The 18,496-nt window shown below is 43.0% G+C and overlaps 1 protein-coding gene across 5 annotated transcripts in view; it reads right to left on the bottom strand.

The window, feature by feature from the left end:
• Nucleotides 1-18,496, bottom strand: part of mpp7a (MAGUK p55 scaffold protein 7a) — a 449,393-nt gene that overhangs the window by 343,456 nt on the left and 87,441 nt on the right. For all 5 annotated transcript variants that reach the window (XM_078233768.1, XM_078233807.1, XM_078233798.1 and 2 more), the window contains one exon: nucleotides 14,537-14,629. The gene's annotated coding sequence lies outside the window, so the exon portion shown is untranslated. The remainder of the gene's footprint in view (nucleotides 1-14,536; nucleotides 14,630-18,496) is intronic.

Here is an 18,496-nt window from a genome sequence, read left to right as displayed (position 1 = left end):
GGGAGGCAAGGGGTGAGATTGCGGAGCCTTTGGCTTTGATCTTTGGGTCCTCATTGTCCACGGGGATGGTGCCAGAGGACTGGAGAGTGGCGAATGTTGTTCCTCTGTTTAAGAAAGGGAATAGAAATGACCCTGGTAATTATAGACCGGTTAGTCTTACTTCGGTGGTTGGTAAATTGATGGAAAAGGTCCTTAGGGATGGGATTTACGACCATTTAGAAAGATGCGGATTAATCCGGGATAGTCAGCACGGATTCGTGAAGGGCAAGTCGTGCCTCACAAATTTGATTGAATTTTTTGAGGAGGTAACTAAGTGTGTTGATGAAGGTAGGGCAGTTGATGTCATATACATGGATTTTAGTAAGGCGTTTGATAAGGTGCCCCATGGTCGGCTTATGATGAAAGTAAGAAGGTGTGGGATAGAGGGAAAGTTGGCAGATTGGATAGGTAACTGGCTGTCTGATCGAAGACAGTGGGTGGTGGTGGATGGAAAATTTTCGGACTGGAGGCAGGTTGCTAGCGGAGTGCCACAGGGATCAGTGCTTGGTCCTCTGCTCTTTGTGATTTTTATTAATGACTTAGAGGAGGGGGCTGAAGGGTGGATCAGTAAATTTGCTGATGACACCAAGATTGGTGGAGTAGTGGGTGAGGTGGAGATCTTGGGGTCCATATCCACAGATCTCTAAAGGTTGCCACTCAAGTGGATAGAGCTGTGAAGAAGGCCTATAGTGTGTTAGCTTTTATTAACAGGGGGTTGGAGTTTAAGAGCCGTGGGGTTATGCTGCAACTGTACAGGACCTTGGTGAGACCACATTTGGAATATTGTGTGCAGTTCTGGTCACCTCACTATAAGAAGGATGTGGAAGCGCTGGAAAGAGTGCAGAGGAGATTTACCAGGTTTGGAGGGTAGGTCTTATGAGGAAAGGTTGAGGGAGCTAGGGCTGTTCTCTCTGGAGCGGAGGAGGCTGAGGGGAGACTTAATAGAGGTTTATAAAATGATGAAGGGGATAGATAGAGTGAACGTTCAAAGACTATTTGCTCGGGTGGATGGAGCTATTACAAGGGGGCATAACTATAGGGTTCGTGGTGGGAGATATAGGAAGGATATCAGAGGTAGGTTCTTTACGCAGAGAGTGGTTGGGGTGTGGAATGGACTGCCTGCAGTGATAGTGGAGTCAAACACTTTAGGAACATTTAAGCGGTTATTGGATAGGCACATGGAGCACATCAGGATGATAGGGAGTGGGATAGCTTGATCTTGGTTTCAGATAAAGCTCAGCACAACATCGTGGGCCGAAGGGCCTGTTCTGTGCTGTACTGTTCTATGTTCTATGAACAATTGGAAACTGACAATGTATTTTCAGAAGATGTTGCTGAGTTGCAGCATGTAGATGAGAAATAGGAGGGGCCAAAGATAGATCCTTGGGGACGCCAGAATGGGAAGAGAAGATTTCTCCAAGTCTTCACCCATGATCTTCCTACCCTCACTCTGATTCTCTTCTCTGGGCTCAAACAGGCAATCCTCAAATTGGATATATAGTCTCGAGATAGTCATACCCCTGCCTTCCAGTGCTTTTCTTCAGTTCTCCAGATATTCAGTTATGATCTCATCAACCCCACTTGATTGTTCAATGTCATCTGCAAACATCATTGACCATGACCCTTCCTGGCTCACTTAGTTAGAATACCCATGACACTCAGGAATGGAAAGGGGCTCATTGCTGATCCGTGATGCAATTCAACTTTGGCTTCAAAACTCTCATTTGCCCCCACATGCTTCTCACCTTTGCACATGGTCTTGTAATAGTCAGGGACTCCACAAATTCGAGCATATCTCCAGCCATACCCCATCAATACCCATTATCACAGGGACTACATTTCAAAAACGAGTTAATTGATTGTGAAGTGCTTTTGAGATGTCTGGTGATAATCAAAGACACTTAAATAAATGCAGGTCTTTATTTTGTTTTATATCAAGTTTCTTATTTTTAGGTTCATGCTCCATTACAGGGTGCTGGTTACAGTTCGGTAGGTCTGATTAAGTCTTCCCAGTTATACTCAGTAAGTAGTCTCACAACACCAGGTTAAAGTCCAACAGGTTTATTTGGTAGCACGAGCTTTCGGAGTGCCGCTCCTTCATCAGATGAGTGCAGGATTTGTTTCACAAACAGGGCACATTTCGACACAAACTCAATTACAAGGTAATGGTTGGAATGCGAGTATTAACAGATAATCAAGTCTTTACAGGTGCAGATAATGAGAGTGGAGAGAGGGTTAAGCACAGGTTAAAGAGGTATGTATCGTCTCCAGCCAGGGCAGTTAGTGAGATTTTGCAAGCCCAGCTAAATCGTGGGGGTTATAGATAGTGTGACATGAACCCAAGATCCGGGTTGAGGCTGTCCTCATGTGTGGAACTTAGCTATCAGTTTCTGCTCAGCAATTCTGCGTTGTCGTGTGTCGTGAAGGCCACCTTGGAGAACGCTTACCCAAAGATCAGAGGCTGATTGCCCTTGACTGCTGAAGTGTTCCCCGACAGGAAGGGAACACTGCTACCTGGTGATTGTCGAGCAGTGTCCATTCATCCGTTGTCGTAGCATCTGCAAGGTCTCGCCAATGTACCATGCCTCGGGACATCCTTTCACGCAGCGTATAGAAGTGCATCCTTTCCTGCAGCTTCGTACTCATTTTAACTACAAGTCTTTATTGACTCAGAATTATTTACAAATACACAGTAAAGGTTACAGACTTGGAGTTGTCTCCATGCTTGCTCTATTCAACACTCAACTGAATCTGGGTGTGGGTCATACTGCACTCAGTCCATGAATCCCATCTGTGTCAGATCCCTATACGGCATGGTCAACATGTATAACATTTTTTCTGACATAGAACAAGTAACGAACATGAATTTTAAAAAGAAAGTCATGGCATAGGTATGAACACCATTATTTTACCATATACCTTTTGCATTTAAATTCCTGCCACTTAACACCAAAGAAGGACAAAGAAAATTACCGCACTGGAACAGGCCCTTCGGCCCTCCAAGCCTGCACCGACCATGCTGCCCAACTGAACTAAAACCCCCTACTCTTCCAGAGACCATAGCCCTCCATTCCCATCCTATTCATGTATTTGTCAAGACGCCTCTTAAAAGTCACTATTGTATCTGCTTCCACTTCCTCCCCTGGCAGCGAGTTCCAGGCACCCACCACCCTCTGTGTAAAAAAACTTATCTCGTACACCTCCTTTAAACCTTGCCTCTCGCACCTTAAACCTATGCTCCCGAGCAATTGACTCTTCCAACCTGGGAAAAACCTTCTGACTATCCACTCTGTCCATGCCCCTCAATCTTGTAGACTTCTATCAGGTCTCCCTCAACCTCCGTCGTTCCAGTGAGAACAAACAAAGTTTCTACAACCTCTCCTCATAGCTGATGCCCTCCATACCAGGCAACATCCTGGTAAATCTTTTCTGCACCCTCTCCAAAGCCTCCACATCCTTCTGGTACTGTGGCAACCAGAATTGAACACTATATTCCAAGTGCAGCCTAACTAAGATTCTATAAAGCTGCAACATAACTTGCTAATTTTTAAACTCAATGCCCCAACCAATGAAGGCAAGCATGCCGTATGCCTTCTTGACTACCTTCTCCATCTGCGTTGCCACTTTCAGTGACCGGTGTACCTGTACACCCAGATCCCTCTGCCTATCAATACTCTTAAGGGTTCTGCCATTTACTGTACATTTCCTACCTGTATTCAACCTTCCAAAATGCATTACCTCACATTTGTCCGGATTAAATAAAACCAAACTAAATAAAAATGCCATATAATCGCAAAAGTTATGTTCATATTATAATTTGCGGTAAGCCATCCTCAATTCTGAGGGACTGTCTGAGAAGATGACAATTTGAGGTATTTCTTATAACTCCCTCATTTGTCCCAGTGCAGGGGCAGTTTGACTAAAATTAACTCCAAAGACCCAAATGCCCAAACATGTAAAGTGGAGTATATATATGTAGTATCGAATCATTAAATGATACTGCACTGAAAGAGGCGAAAAATTCCATCATACATAGAAACCCTACAGTACAGAAAGAGGCCATTCGGCCCATCGAGTCTGCACCGACCACAATCCCACCCAGGCCCTACCCCCACACCCCACCCCTACATATTTACCCGCTAATCCCTCTAACCTACGCATCTTAGGACACTAAGGGCATTTTTTAGCATGGCCAATCAACCTAACCCGCACATCTTTGGACTGTGGGAGGAAACCGGAGCACCCGGAGGAAACCCACGCAAACACGAGGAGAATGAGCAAACTCCACACAGACAGTGACCCAAGCCAGGAATCGAACCCAGGTCCCTGGAGCTGTGAAGCAGCAGTGCTAACCACTGTGCTACCGTGCCGCCCCCTCATGCCTATGTTAGCTCTTTGGCAGAGCTGTCTAATGGGCCACTCTCCTGCTCTTTCTCCATAGTTCTGCATGTATTTATTCAACTTCCTTTTGAAAGTTACTACTGAATCCGCTTCCACCACCCCTCATCCGCACCCTCACCATTCTTTTTAAGCAGTGAATTCCAGATCAGGTCAACCACTGATGCAAAAAAAAGTTGGCCTGACTTTGTGTGTACATTCTATTGAAGAAAAAAAATGCTGCCCATCAATTTTCACCTCATCCACTACCTCTAGAGTTTCCATTTCGACCAATATTTTGTTGGGAGTACACCTTATAGGTATCCAGTGATGGCAGGAGTGAATGCTTATGGTAGAGGATTGGCTGTCCTTCAACAGGATTGTTATGTCCTGGATGGTGTTGAGCTTCTTGAGTATTGCTGGAGCTGCACTCATCCAGACAAATAGAAAGCATTCCATCACATTCTGACTTGTATCTTGTAGATGATGGGCAAGCTTTGGGGATGTCAGGACCTGAGTTACAGGCTCTGGCCTGTTCTTGTAGTATTTATATGGTTGGTCCAAATCAGTTTCTCCTCAATGATGACCTCCCCACAATTCCACCCCATCCCCCAATGTTGATGGTGAAAGATTCAGCAATAGTAATGCCTTGAATGTCAAGGGGAGATTGTTAAGCCTCTCTCTTGTTGGAGATGGTCATTGCCCACTAATTGTGTGGCAAAAGTGTTGCACATCACTGTCGTCCAGGTCTTCCTGTACGCAGGCACAAACTGCTTCCTTATCTGAGGAATTATGAATGGATAAAAGTGTGTGCAATCTTCTGACTTTCCGATGATGGAAGGTCATTGACAAAGCAACAGAAGATGTTCAAGTCAAGAAGAATTAAATCTTGATTATTAAATCTTTGCTTGTGAACTGAATTAATATATATGCAACTAGCATGTTAGCAACTTGGCCAAAATCAAGAGGCAGAAATGAAGTTTAAAATGAAGACAAGTGTCACATCCACCAAAAAAATAAAGAAGTGCATTTGATTTTGTTTGTTTGTTTGTTCCCCTTTTCCCAAAACTGCATCTCAATTGCTTGGATGAGAGGTTGAAATTTCATATTATTGCAACAGGTAGGAAAGATGAGAAAGACTGACAGATCTGATTAGGATGAGGTTAGGTTGGAAATATCTGGAAAGCTTTGTTTTTTGAGAATTTACTGAGTATACGTTCGGACCATGAGAAACACACAACCATTTTCCATTATACTAAAATACATATTTTGTTTGGATTTACGATAACTTAAGTTCAAACTTTGTTATTAACGGAAAGGATGACACAACAAGGTTGCACTTGCAAGACTAAAGGACAAAGGTTTTGTGAAGGGCAAGTCTTGTTTGACAAGCCCGCTAGAGTTCTTTGAAGCTGTAACCAGCAAGGTAAACAACAAGGATCCTGTGGATGTGATCTGTCTGGACTTCCAGAAGGCATTTGATAAGGTGCCACACAAGAGAGTGATCCAGAATGTTCGATCCTTAGGAGTTGGAGTTAGAGTGGTGGCTTGGATTGAGGAAAGCAGAGGGTTGGGATAAATGGGTCCTTCTCCAGTTGCTGATCTGTAACTAGTGGGGTCCCGCAGGGTTCAGTTCTCGGACCACAACTACTTACTATCTATATCAATGATCTGCAAATAGGGACAAAGTGTAACATAGTGAAATTTGCTGACAACACAAAAATAGGTGGGAAAGCAGGCTGTGATGAGGAGATAAAAAGTTTGCAAGTGGATATTGACAGGCTAGGGAAATGGGCCAGAATCTGGCAGATGGAGTTTAATGTGGATAAATGCAAGGTTATCCATTTTGGCTAGAAAAATAAAAGGGCAAATTACTCTATAAATGGGAAACTGATTCAAAAGGCGTGTGTGGAGAGAGATCTGGGTGTCCTTGTACATGAGTCTCAGAAAATGGGAATGCAGGTGCAGAATGTTAGAAGGAAGACAAATGGAATCTTGGCATTTATTGCAAAGGGTCCAGAATATAAAAGTGTTGTTACAATTGGATAAGGAGTATTGTGTTCAGTTATGGTCACCTTCTTTGAGGAAGGGTGTGGTTGGTGGCACCGGAGGTGGTTCAGAAGAGGTTCACTGGATTGATGCCAGGTTTGAAGGGGCTGTTGTATGAGGGGCGGTTGAGTAGCTTGGGCTTGTACTCGCTGGAGTACAGAAGAATGAGGGGGGGTTTGATTCAGGTGTATAAAATGCTCAATGGGATTGATTAAAGTAAATGTTTACTAAATGTTCCCCCTTCTAGGGCAAAAGGTCGTTGTTATAGAGTAAGAGGGGAGAGGTTCAAGACAGAGATAAGGAGAAGATACTTCTCACAGAGGGTTGTGAATCTATAGAACTCAGTGCCCCAGAGTGCAGTGGATGCAGAATCAATGAATTCAAGAAAAAGATAGATAAACACTTGATCAAAAGCAGGATGAAAGGACTATGGGGAAAAGGCAGGGAAGTGGAGTTAGGATGAGATGGAGATCAGCCATGATCATACTGAATGGTGGAGCGGGCTCGAAGGGCTGAATAGCCTTCTCTCGCTCCTAATTCCTATGCTTCTAAAGTACTATTAATTAAACACTCATTGTGGGCAACTTAGACTTTAAACTACAAAAGAGAACATTTCCCTTTTTCTTCTAACAACCTATAATATAATTCACAGATCCTTCTCATTGTCCTGAAACATATTCAATTCTCCCAAGGGTTTATTTCTGTTCTTATCCTTTCTCAGCCTGAAAACTTTTAATCTCAGAATAGTTAAAGTTTAAAGTTAAAGTTTTATTTATTAGTCACAAGGCTTAAATTAACACTGCAATGAAGTTACTGTGAAGTTCCCCTAGTCGCCACAGTCCGGCACCTCACCAGCACATCTTTCAGAATGAGGGGGGAAAACCGGAGCAAATCCATGCAGACACGGGGAGAACGTGCAAACTCCACACAGACAGTGACCCAAGCTGGGAATCTAACCCAGGTCCCTGGCACTGTGAGGCAGCAGTGCTAACCAGTGAAGTGATATGTGCTAACCAGTGTTTCATAGTGAGGATTTTTCACAGATTTTCTTCCTCCATTGTCTGCGAAATGAATCCTCCAGCCATGTTTTAACGGCTCATGAATTTGGTCTTCTCAGTCCAAGCCCAAGTTTCCATCTGCATTCTTGCATGGTAAACCGGAGTGTATTGCTGCCTATAGCTCCTCTGCCTCTCCTGGATCCTGGCAAAAAAATCTTGTGTCAGAGTTCAGAGATATCTTAGACCCTTCTCCTCTCAAAGTCCATCTGAATACCAATGTGAATCTCATGGCTTGGTTTCCAGGTTCAAATACTGATCAGCTAAACTCAGAACCCCAAATCTCTTTTCAACTGGAAGTAACTGGACAGTTGAAAGCACAACTTTTTACAACCTGAAATTCTAAACAGTTTTCTGGGGCATTGAAGATTAATATTCGATTCACTGTTAACACACTGGCTGCTGTCACTGTCTCCAAGTATAAACAATTTACACCTTCTTCCCTGTGGAACAATCTGGACCTCTTTAATGTCTAACAGTCTAACCTCCTAGACTTGCTGTCGGGCAGGCTTCAGAACAAGTCACAGGACCCCCTTCATTTTACTATAAATAAAGACACAGTGCCAAACATAACACATGGACTGCACAAAGGTGGCTCACCACAACCTTCTCCAGGGAAATTAGGGATGGGTGTCATTGGCAACATCCCATGAAAATATTTTCAAAAATCTTATAAACCCATAATTGTCATAACTTGTCAACTCAAATTCTAATTACTTGTTCAACAGCAGCTCCACATCCCTCCCTCCCAGTTTAAAGCCAAAAATTGTAGTATTTACACCTCAGGTGAATTTTTTCCTTTAAAACAAAGAGAGTGTACACACTGTCAGTTTAGGCATGTTGAGCTAAAAAGCGCTGAAGACTAACTGCACAAAATTTGCTTCCCACCTTGCTACACTTTAATTTGCCCAAAATAGATTTTTTTTAAATCTCTTGGAGGAGCAATCTTCATCGCAGAAAGATTTGCCAATGAGCACCTGACCATGCAAGAACGTTTTACCCGACATAAGATAGCAAATAAGCTCCTTGGAAAATGATACAAGCTTCTCAAAGTGACAGGGTCAAACAAGAATATTCATGAACCCCAATTGACAAAGCCTACTAAATTACAAAACAAATCATATTGGATGTGTCTGGAATTCATTTATTTAGCATGCTCAGCAATTTACGAACAATAAACTCAAAGCAGCTAATGTTCAAGTAGACCCTAAATAGTTTGTGATAAAAATAAATTTTGAAATGAGGCCAGATCAAGTGTTAGTGGAACACCCAAAATGGTAAAGGAGCATAGCTGTATAAATTTGTCATTTTTCTGATTTCCAAATAGACAGGATACATATCACTTCATTGCACTCACGCACAAATCCCACTCGAGGTGTTATTGCTGGTTAAGAGGTGCATTTTTTAAACCAGTGTGGAAACGTATTTTTAAGTTGTGATTAAGACCAGTTTCTGAGGTTCAGTTAAGGACAGGAGGTTAATGTTGCGAAAGTTTTAGGGAATCTATTAATGTATTCATTAATCCTCTGTTGACTGGGGTGAGCATCCATCTGGCAAAAGAACAAGCTGGAGCCAGTGTGTCTTCAACATACCCCAAGTGCAGTCTTCCAAAAAGTTCTCCCACAAAGTTTCTTATATATGCATCCTAACCTTTCCCCAATTAGTATCAGCTGCTCTTACTCAACTGGAGCATGCACTCACAGCGTTTGCAACATGAACATCCTGTCCTCAATTCATCTTGAAATAACATAAATGAGGGCAGGTGTTGCAGCCCGATTTCACTATTTTAAAAAAATTCAGGCAAGGGTATACTAATCTGACATTTATAAAATTAATCACAAATAAAAAGTTTAACCTAATTCAGCTCAATTTTAATAATACCTACGATAAGAAGAACTTGACCAAAAGCAAGCCAACTTGTCCCACATTCCAAAGATGTGCAGGTTAGGTTGACTGGCCATGCTAAATTGCCCCTCAGTGTCAGGGGGATTAGTGGGGTAAATAGCTGGGGTCTTGGTGGAATTCTTGTCGGGACAGGGTCAATGGGCTGAATGGCTTCCTTCTGCACTACAAGGATTCTGTCATTTATTACATAAATAACACACCAGAATATCATAGTGGTTTTACAACAAGCCAGCTTTTTCATAACACATCCAATGAAGGACAGAATCCAACATTGCAAACTTGACAATCAATCATTCACAATTAGAGGCTTGTGTGCACTGGAAAAAGCCCCGTACAGTGCAGGGCTGGAAAGTGAAGTCCACTGCAATGAATCAGCAGAGGGCGCTATATTCCTTGGTACACAAAATTATAAGGCTTTCTCTGCAGAGAAGGTTATATATACCCAATACTGTCAAAAAATCACAGTAGATTTAGGAAAGATAGAAACAGAAACATAGAAAAAATTACAGCACAAACAGGCCCTTCAGCCCACAAGTTGTGCCGAACACATCCCTACCTTCGAGACCTACCTATAACCCTCCATCCTATTAAGCTCCATGTACTCATCCAGGAGTCTCTTAAAAGACCCTATTGAGTTCACCTCCACCACCACTGACGGCAGCCGATTCCACTCACCCACCACCCTGTGTGTGAAAAACTTACCCCTAACATCTCCCCTGTACCTACCCCCCAGCACCTTAAACCTGTGTCTTCTCGTAGCAGACATTTCCACCCTGGGAAAAAGTCTCTGGGAGTCCACCCGATCTATGCCTCTCAACATCTTATACACATCTATTAGATCTCCTCTCATCCTTCGTCTCTCCAAGGAGAAAAGACCGAGCTCCCTCAGCCTATCCTCATAATGCATGCCACTCAATCCAGGCAACATCCTTGTAAATCTCCTCTGCACCCTTTCAATCTTTTCCACATCTTTCCTATTGTGAGGCGACCAGAACTGAGCACAGTACTCCAAGTGGGGTCTGACGAGGGTCTTATATAGCTGCATCCTAAACTCAATCCCTCGATTGATAAAGGCCAGCACACCATACGCCTTCTTAACCACCTCCTCCACCTGCGGGGCCGATTTCAGAGTCCTGTGGACCCGGACCCCAAGGTCCTTCTGATCCTCTACAGTACTAAGAGTCTTTCCCTTTATATTGTACTCCTTCATCCCATTTGTCCTACCAAAATGGACCACGACGCATTTATCTGGGTTGAAGTCCATCTGCCACTTCTCCGCCCAGTCTTGCATCCTATCTATGTCCCTCTGTAACTTCTGATATCCCTCCAGACTATCCACAACCCCACCAACCTTCGTGTCGTCGGCAAACTTACCAACCCATCCCTCCGCTTCCTCATCCAGGTCATTTATGAAAATGACAAACAGCAAGGGTCCCAGAACAGATCCCTGGGGCACACCACTGGTGACCGACCTCCATTTAGAAAAAGACCTATTTAGAAATAGGGCTAATGCTAATGCAACATGATCTTCATAAGACCATAAGACAAAGTAGCAAAATTCGGCCACTTGGCCTATCAAGTCTGCTCCGCCATTCAATTATGACTGATTTTTTTCTCATCCCCATTTCTCCTGCCTTTTCCCCATTTTCCCCATAACCCCGATCCCCTCATAAATCAAAAACCTATCTCTGTATTAAAGACACTCAATGACCTGGCCTCCACAGCTTTCTGTGGCAAAGAGTTCCACAGATGCTCTACTCTCTGGCTGAATTCCTCCTCATCTCTATTTTAAAGGATCGTTCTGTTAGCCTGAGGTTGTGCCCTCTGGTTTGAGTTTTTCCTACTAATGGAAACATCCTCTCCACATTCACTCTATCCAGGCCTCGCAGTATCCTGTAAGTTTCAATAAGATCCCCCCTCATCCTTCTAAACTCCAACGAGTACAGACCCAGAGTCCTCAACCGTTCCTCATATGACAAGCTCTTCACTCCAGGGATCATTCTTGTAAACCCCCTCTGGACCCTTTCCAAGACCATCACATCGTTCCTTAGATATGGGGCCCAAAATTGCTCACAATACTCCAAATGGGGTCTGACCAGAGCCTTATACAGCCTCAGAAGTACATCCCTGCTGTTGTATTCGAGTCCTCTCGACATGAATGCTAACATTGCATTTGTCTTCCTAACTGCCGACTGAACCTGCACGTTAATGTTAAGAGAATCTTGAACAATGATCCCAAGTCCCTTTGCGTTTCTGATTTCCTAAGCATTTTCCCATTTAGAAAATAGTCCATGCCTCCATTCTTCCTTCCAAAGTGCATAACCTCACATTTGTCCAGTGTATTCCATCTGCCACTTCTTTGCCCACTCTCCTAACCTGTCCAAGTCCTTCTGAAGCCCCCCGTTTCCTCAATACTACTTGTCCCTCTACATAGCTTTGTGTCATCTGCAAACTTAGCAACAGTGCCTTGCTCCAAATCGTTAATGTATATTGTGAAAAGTTGTGGTCCCAGCACTGACCCCTGAGGCACACCACTAGTCACCGGCTGCCATCCTGAGAAAGACCCCTGTATCTCCACTCCCTGCCTTCTGCCAGTCAACCAATCCTCTGTCCTTGTCAGGATCTTACCCTTAACACCACAGGCATTTAACTTATTTAACAGTCTCCCATGTGGCACCTTGTCAAAGGCCTTCTGGAAATCTAAATAAATCACATCCACTGGCTCTCCTTTACCAAATTTCCTTGTTACCTCCTCAAAGAACTTGAACAGATTTGTCAGACATGACCCCCCCCTTGACAAAGCTGTGCTGACTCAGTCCGACTTTATCATGCACTTCCAAGTACTCTGCGATCTCATTTTTAATAATGGACTCTAAAATCTTGCCAATGACCGAAGTCAGGCTAACCGGCCTATAATTTTCCATCTGCTGCCTCCCTCCCTTGTTAAACAGCGGTGTTACGTTTGCTACTTTCCAGTCCTCTGGTACGCTTCTTACCTTCAGTGATTCCTGAAAGATCACGATCAATGCCTCCACAGTTTCCTCAGCTACCTCTTTTAGAACCCTGGGGTGCAGTCCATCCGGTCCAGGTGATTTATCCACCTTCAGATCTTTCAGTTTCCCCAGAACCTTCTCCTTAGTGACGGCCACTGCACTCAACTGTGCCCCCTGATTCTCCTGGAGCTCTGGCATCCCACTGGTGTCTTCCACCGTGAAGACTGATGCAAAGTAGCTATTCAGTTCCTCTGCCATTGCTTTGTTTCCTATTACTTCTCCAGCCTCATTTTCCAGTGGTCCAATGGCTATTTTTGCCTCTCTTACCTTTTATATATTGAAAAAAAACTTCCCATTTTCTTTTATATTACTAGCTAACTTACACTCATTTCATCTTCTCCCCACTTACTGCTTTTTTAGTTGTCCTCTGCCCACTTTTAAAGGCTTCCCAATCCTCTGGCTTCCCACTAATCCTAGTCACATTATATGCTTTTTCTTTTGCTTTTATGCTGTCCTGGACTTCCCTCGTCAGCCATTTATGCCGCATCCTCCCCTTAGCATGTTTCCTCCTCCTTGGGGTGAATTTCTGTTGTGCCTCCTGAATAACTTTCGAAAACTCTGCCCTAGCTGATCTACTGTCTTCCCTGCCAGGCTCCCTTTCCAACCAACTCTGGCTAGTTCCTTCCTCATGTCTTTGTAGTTACCTTTATTTAATTGTAAGACCGTTACATCTGACTCCAGCTTCTCCCTCTCAAACTTCAGGGTAAACAGTGGTCACTGTTCCCTAAGGATTCCTACACCCTAAGTTCCCTAATCAAGTCTGCCTCATTACACATCACCAAATCCAGAATTGCCTGTTCCCTAGTAGGCTCTGTCACAATCTGCTCCAAAAATCCATCTCTTAGACATTCCACAAATTCCTTTTCTTGGGATCCACTACCTACCTGATTTTCCCAGTCCACCTGCATATTGAAGTCCCCTATGATTATTGTAATATTGCCTTTTTTATATGCCTTTTCTATCTCCTGATTTATTTTCTGCCCCACATCCTGACTACTGTAGGGAGCCTGTACATAACTCCCATCAGCATCTTTTTACCTTCGCGACTCCTCAACTCTACCCACAGAGATTCTATGTCTTCTGATCCTATGTCACTTCTTGCTATCGATTTAACTTCATTCCTTACTAACAATGCAACCCACCCCCTTTGCCCATCTGTCTGTCCTTCCGATCCTTAGATATTTAGATCCCCTTACAGCCATGTCTCTGATGCCCACAACATCGTACCGGCCAATTTCACCCTTCAGCAAACATAGAAGAAATGCTGTAAACAATAAATGGGACTCCACTGTGTCTTTGATGTCCTGACAAAGGCCTTTGACAAACTAAAGTGAGGCTTTGTCAAAAGTCTTAACCAAAATTGGATGTCCTCGTCGAGTTGCAAATCGGAGACCGCAGTTTCACAGTGGAATGAAAGCGAAGTTCTAAGTTTATGTTGATTCATGACATGCCAATCAAACTGCTTTGCCCTGGATGGCGTAAGGCTTCCAGAGTACTATTGGAGGTGCACTCATCCAGGCAAGTGTAGAGTATTCCTTTTCACTCCTGACTTGGGCCTTGTAGATGGTGGATAGTGGAGATGCTTTGGTAAGTCAGGCAATGAGTTACTCACCGCAGAATTCCCAGCCTCTGACCAGCTCGTGTAACCACAGTGTTCATATGGCTCGTTTAGTTTAATTTCTAGTCAATGGTAACCCCCAGAATGGTAATGATGATGAGGAAACCCCAAATTCTTATGACCATCTCTTTGTAACCCGCAATAATGTCAATAATTCAACTCAAAATAAAATCTTATGAATCATAGAAATAATAACAGCTACTGAGAGTGAATCATTAACATACAAAACTGTCATTCATTGAGTTGAGAACTATATGCCATTTGTAGGAAGCGGATGTAGTTTCAGATCTGGAAATCAATAAGCCATTTAAAATTGAACAAGAATTAATTGACTAAATATGCTAGTTCTGTAAGAATTGTTTTTTTGAGAGAAATTACAACAACTTCACATCAAAATCCCAATGCTATCCAGCGTAGATGATAAAAGGACATAACTGTACCTGATGACGTGGAAGCCAAAAGCCACAGAAAATGCTGAAGTGACCTCTCTTGGTGTTTAAGCTCTTGTAATTTAAACTCTGACTTTTGAAAATCTGTTCCAAAGAGAAGGAAAAAAATGATGCTCAGTTACTTAACATTGAAGTACGCAGAGATACTTAATTTTAAAACCAATGTTAGCCCTTTCCTGCTAATTCCACAATTATTTTGCTAAAAAACCTTCGTCATGCTGCAATGTGAATTAGGATTTTTAATAAAACAGCACAGGAAGCATTTTTTGCCCCATTGCTTTGAATTAAGTTAACAAAGTTAAGAATGACTTGACTAACAGTTCAAAGTTGAACTTTCTACATTGGGTGGACAACAGAAAGAGTATGGAAGGTAGGTTTATACAACAGTCATCTTTGCAGTGTTTGATAACCTCTTCATATTATCATAAGTTATGTTTGATTCATGTCACAGCAAGCAGCATTCTCATGCATTTATATGAATAAAACAACACAGCATTTGAAAGGATAGATTTTGTTCCAAAAAGTCAATCCAAAATGCAACTAAGTTTAGCAAAATCAGTTTATATCAAACAGAGTGACAGTCACACATCACTGAAACAGAAGTAACAAATCCAAGTTCGAAGCCCTGATCATACTTCAAACCATATGCCTGGAGGTCCATTCTATGGCTGAGATCATCTGGTGTGACACCAGTCCCTCTATTAGGCACCAGATAAGTACCATGAAATCATAACACAAGTTTGTCTTATCCCCTAAAACACACTTAACTAGGTGACAACTATAATTCCCAATTTGATAAGACATTTCCAAGGAGAATGAATTGTACAATGTACAGACATCTTGATTATGAATTGCGCCTCGATGAATTGGGTTTACAGTCATAGATCAATATCATAAACAAATCAACCTACTTTGTCAATCCCCTTTATTATCTTGTATACCTCAAGTCGATCACTTTGTTCTAAACTCCAGGAAATATAGGCCGAAACTGCTCAATCTTTTATCATAAGACAAACCTCATCTCTGGAATCAAATTAATGAACCTCCTCTGAACTGCCTCCAATGCAACTACATTCCTCCTCAAATAAGGGGACAAAAACAAAAATATTCCAGGTGCGGTCTCACCGATGCCTTGTATAGTTGCAGCAACCTTTCCTTACTTCTAGTCCTTTAGCGACAAATACCAAAATTCCATTCACCTTCCTTATTACTGCAGCGCCTGCATATAAGTTTTCTGTGATTCATGCACAAGGGCACCAAGACCCCTCTGTACCGAAGCACGACAAAGTTTCACTCCATTTAGATAATAAGTTGCCTTTCTATTTTTCTGGAATGGATAGCCTCACACTTATTTACACTAAACTCCATCTGCCAACTTTTGGCCCAATCACCGAACCTATCCATAGCCATTTTTCATTCCTTCATCATAACTTATCTTGCCTATGTTAATGTCATGTGGAAATTTGGCTATAGTACTTTCCATCCCTGTATCCAAGTCATGAATATAGATTGTAAATAGTTGGGGTCCGAGGGCCGAATCCTGTGACACCCCACTGGTTACATCTTGCCAACCAGAAAAAGACCCATTTATCCCAACTCTCTGCTTTCTGTTGGTTAGCGAGTCCTCCATCCAAGCTAATCAATTACTCCTAACCCCATGTGAGCTTACTTTGCGTACTAACCTTCTGTATGGCACCTTATCAAATGCCTTCTGGAAGTCCAGATATACTACATCCCCATTATCCATCTTGCTTGTTACAGCTTCGAAGAATTCTAGCAAATTAGTCAAACACAATTTACCCTTCACAAAACCATGCTGACTCGAATGGATTGTTTCTTGACTTTCCAAATGTTCTATTATTATTTCCTTAATAATAGATGCTAACAAAAGCAGCCAGCATAATTAAGGACCTCACACATCCCAGACATTCTCTCTTCCATCTTCTTCCGTCAGGAAAAAGATATGAAGTCTGAGGTCACGTCCCAATCAACTCAAGAACAGCTTCTTCCCTGCTGCCATCAGACTTCTGAATGGACCTATCTCGCATTAATTTGATCTTTCTCTACACCCTAGCTATGACTGTATTCTGCACTCTCGCCTTTCCTTCCCTATGTACAGTATGCTCTGTCTGTATAGCGCACAAGAAACAATACTTTTCACTGTATACTAATACATGTGACAATAATAAATCAAATCAAAAATTTCCCAACAGTTGACGTTAAACTAACTGGTCTATAGTTTACTACTTTCTGCCTCCCTCCCTTTTTGACTAAGTGCTTAATATTAACATTTTTCCAATCCACTGGAACAAACAAAGAACACCATAGGAACAGGCCCTTTAGTCCTCCAAACCCGTTCTGATCATGATGCCCGAATTAAATTTAAAAAACCTTCTGCCCTTACTCGATCCGTATCCCTCTGTTCATGTACCCATCCAGATGCCTCTTAAATGTTGCTAATGTACCTGCTGCCACCACTTCCTCTGGCCACACGTTCCAGACACCCACCAATCTCAGTGTGAAAAACATCCCCCGCACATCTCCCTTAAATTTTCCTCCCTCTCACGTTGAACTTATGCCCCCTTGTAATTGACACTCCCACCCTGGGAAAATGCCTCTGACTATCCACCCTGTCTATGCCTCTCATAATTTTGTAGACTTTTATCAGATCTCCCCTCAGCCTCCGTATTTCCCATGAAAACAATCCTCGTTTACTCAACCTCATCACCAACACCCTCGAGACCAGGCAACAAACATTCTGGTGAACCTTCTTTGCACTCAAATCTGTTAGTGCAGTGACCAAAGCCGCACACAATACTCCAAATGCAGCCGAACCAAGGTTTTAGATTGCTGTAACATTGTTTGCCAACTCTTGTACTCAATGCTCCAGCCGATAAAGATAAGCATGCCATATGCCTTCTTGATCAGCTTGACCACCTATGTTGCCACTTTTAGGGAACTGTGTACCTGCATGCCCAGATCCCTCTGTATGTTAATGCTCCTAAGGGTTCTGCAATTTACAGTATAATTCCAAAATGCATCACCTCGCATTTGTCCAGATTAGAACAAAGAACAATACAGCACAGGAACAGGCCCTTCGGCCCTCCAAGCCCGTGCCGCTCCCTGGTCCAAACTAGACCATTCTTTTGTATCCCTCCATTCCCACTCCGTTCATATGGCTATCTAGATAAGTCTTAAACGTTCCCAGTGTGTCCGCCTCCACCACCTTGCCTGGCAGCGCATTCCAGGCCCCCACCACTCTCTGTGTAAAATATGTCCTTCTGATATCTGTGTTAAACCTCCCCCCCCTTCACCTTGAACCGATGACCCCTCGTGAACGTCACCACCGACCTGGGGAAAAGCTTCCCACCGTTCACCCTATCTATGCCTTTCATAATTTTATACACCTCTATTAAGTCTCCCCTCATCCTCTGTCTTTCCAGGGAGAACAACCCCAGTTTACCCAATCTCTCCTCATAACCAAGCCCCTCCATACCAGGCAACATCCTGGTAAACCTCCTCTGTACTCTCTCTAAAGCCTCCACGTCCTTCTGGTAGTGTGGGCGACCAGAACTGGATGCAGTATTCCAAATGCGGCCAAACCAACGTTCTATACATCTGGAACATCAGACCCCAACTTTTATACGCCATGCCCCGTCCTATAAAGGCAAGCATGCCATATGCCTTCTTCACCACCTTCTCCACCTGTGACGTCACCTTCAAGGATCTGTGGACTTGCACACCCAGGTCCCTCTGCGTATCTACACCCTTTATGGTTCTGCCATTTATCGTATAGCTCCTCCCTACATTATTTCTACCAAAATGCATCACTTTGCATTTATCAGGATTGAACTCCATCTGCCATTTCTTTGCCCAAATTTTCAGCCTATCTATATCCTTCTGTAGCCTCTGACAATGCTCCTCACTATCTGCAAGTCCTGCCAATTTTGT

Source organism: Mustelus asterias, chromosome 2, assembly GCF_964213995.1.
Source record: "Mustelus asterias chromosome 2, sMusAst1.hap1.1, whole genome shotgun sequence".
NCBI classification, from domain to species: domain Eukaryota; kingdom Metazoa; phylum Chordata; class Chondrichthyes; order Carcharhiniformes; family Triakidae; genus Mustelus; species Mustelus asterias.
Note: the sequence above shows the minus strand (reverse complement) of the source record. Positions and strands in the feature narration are given on the sequence as shown.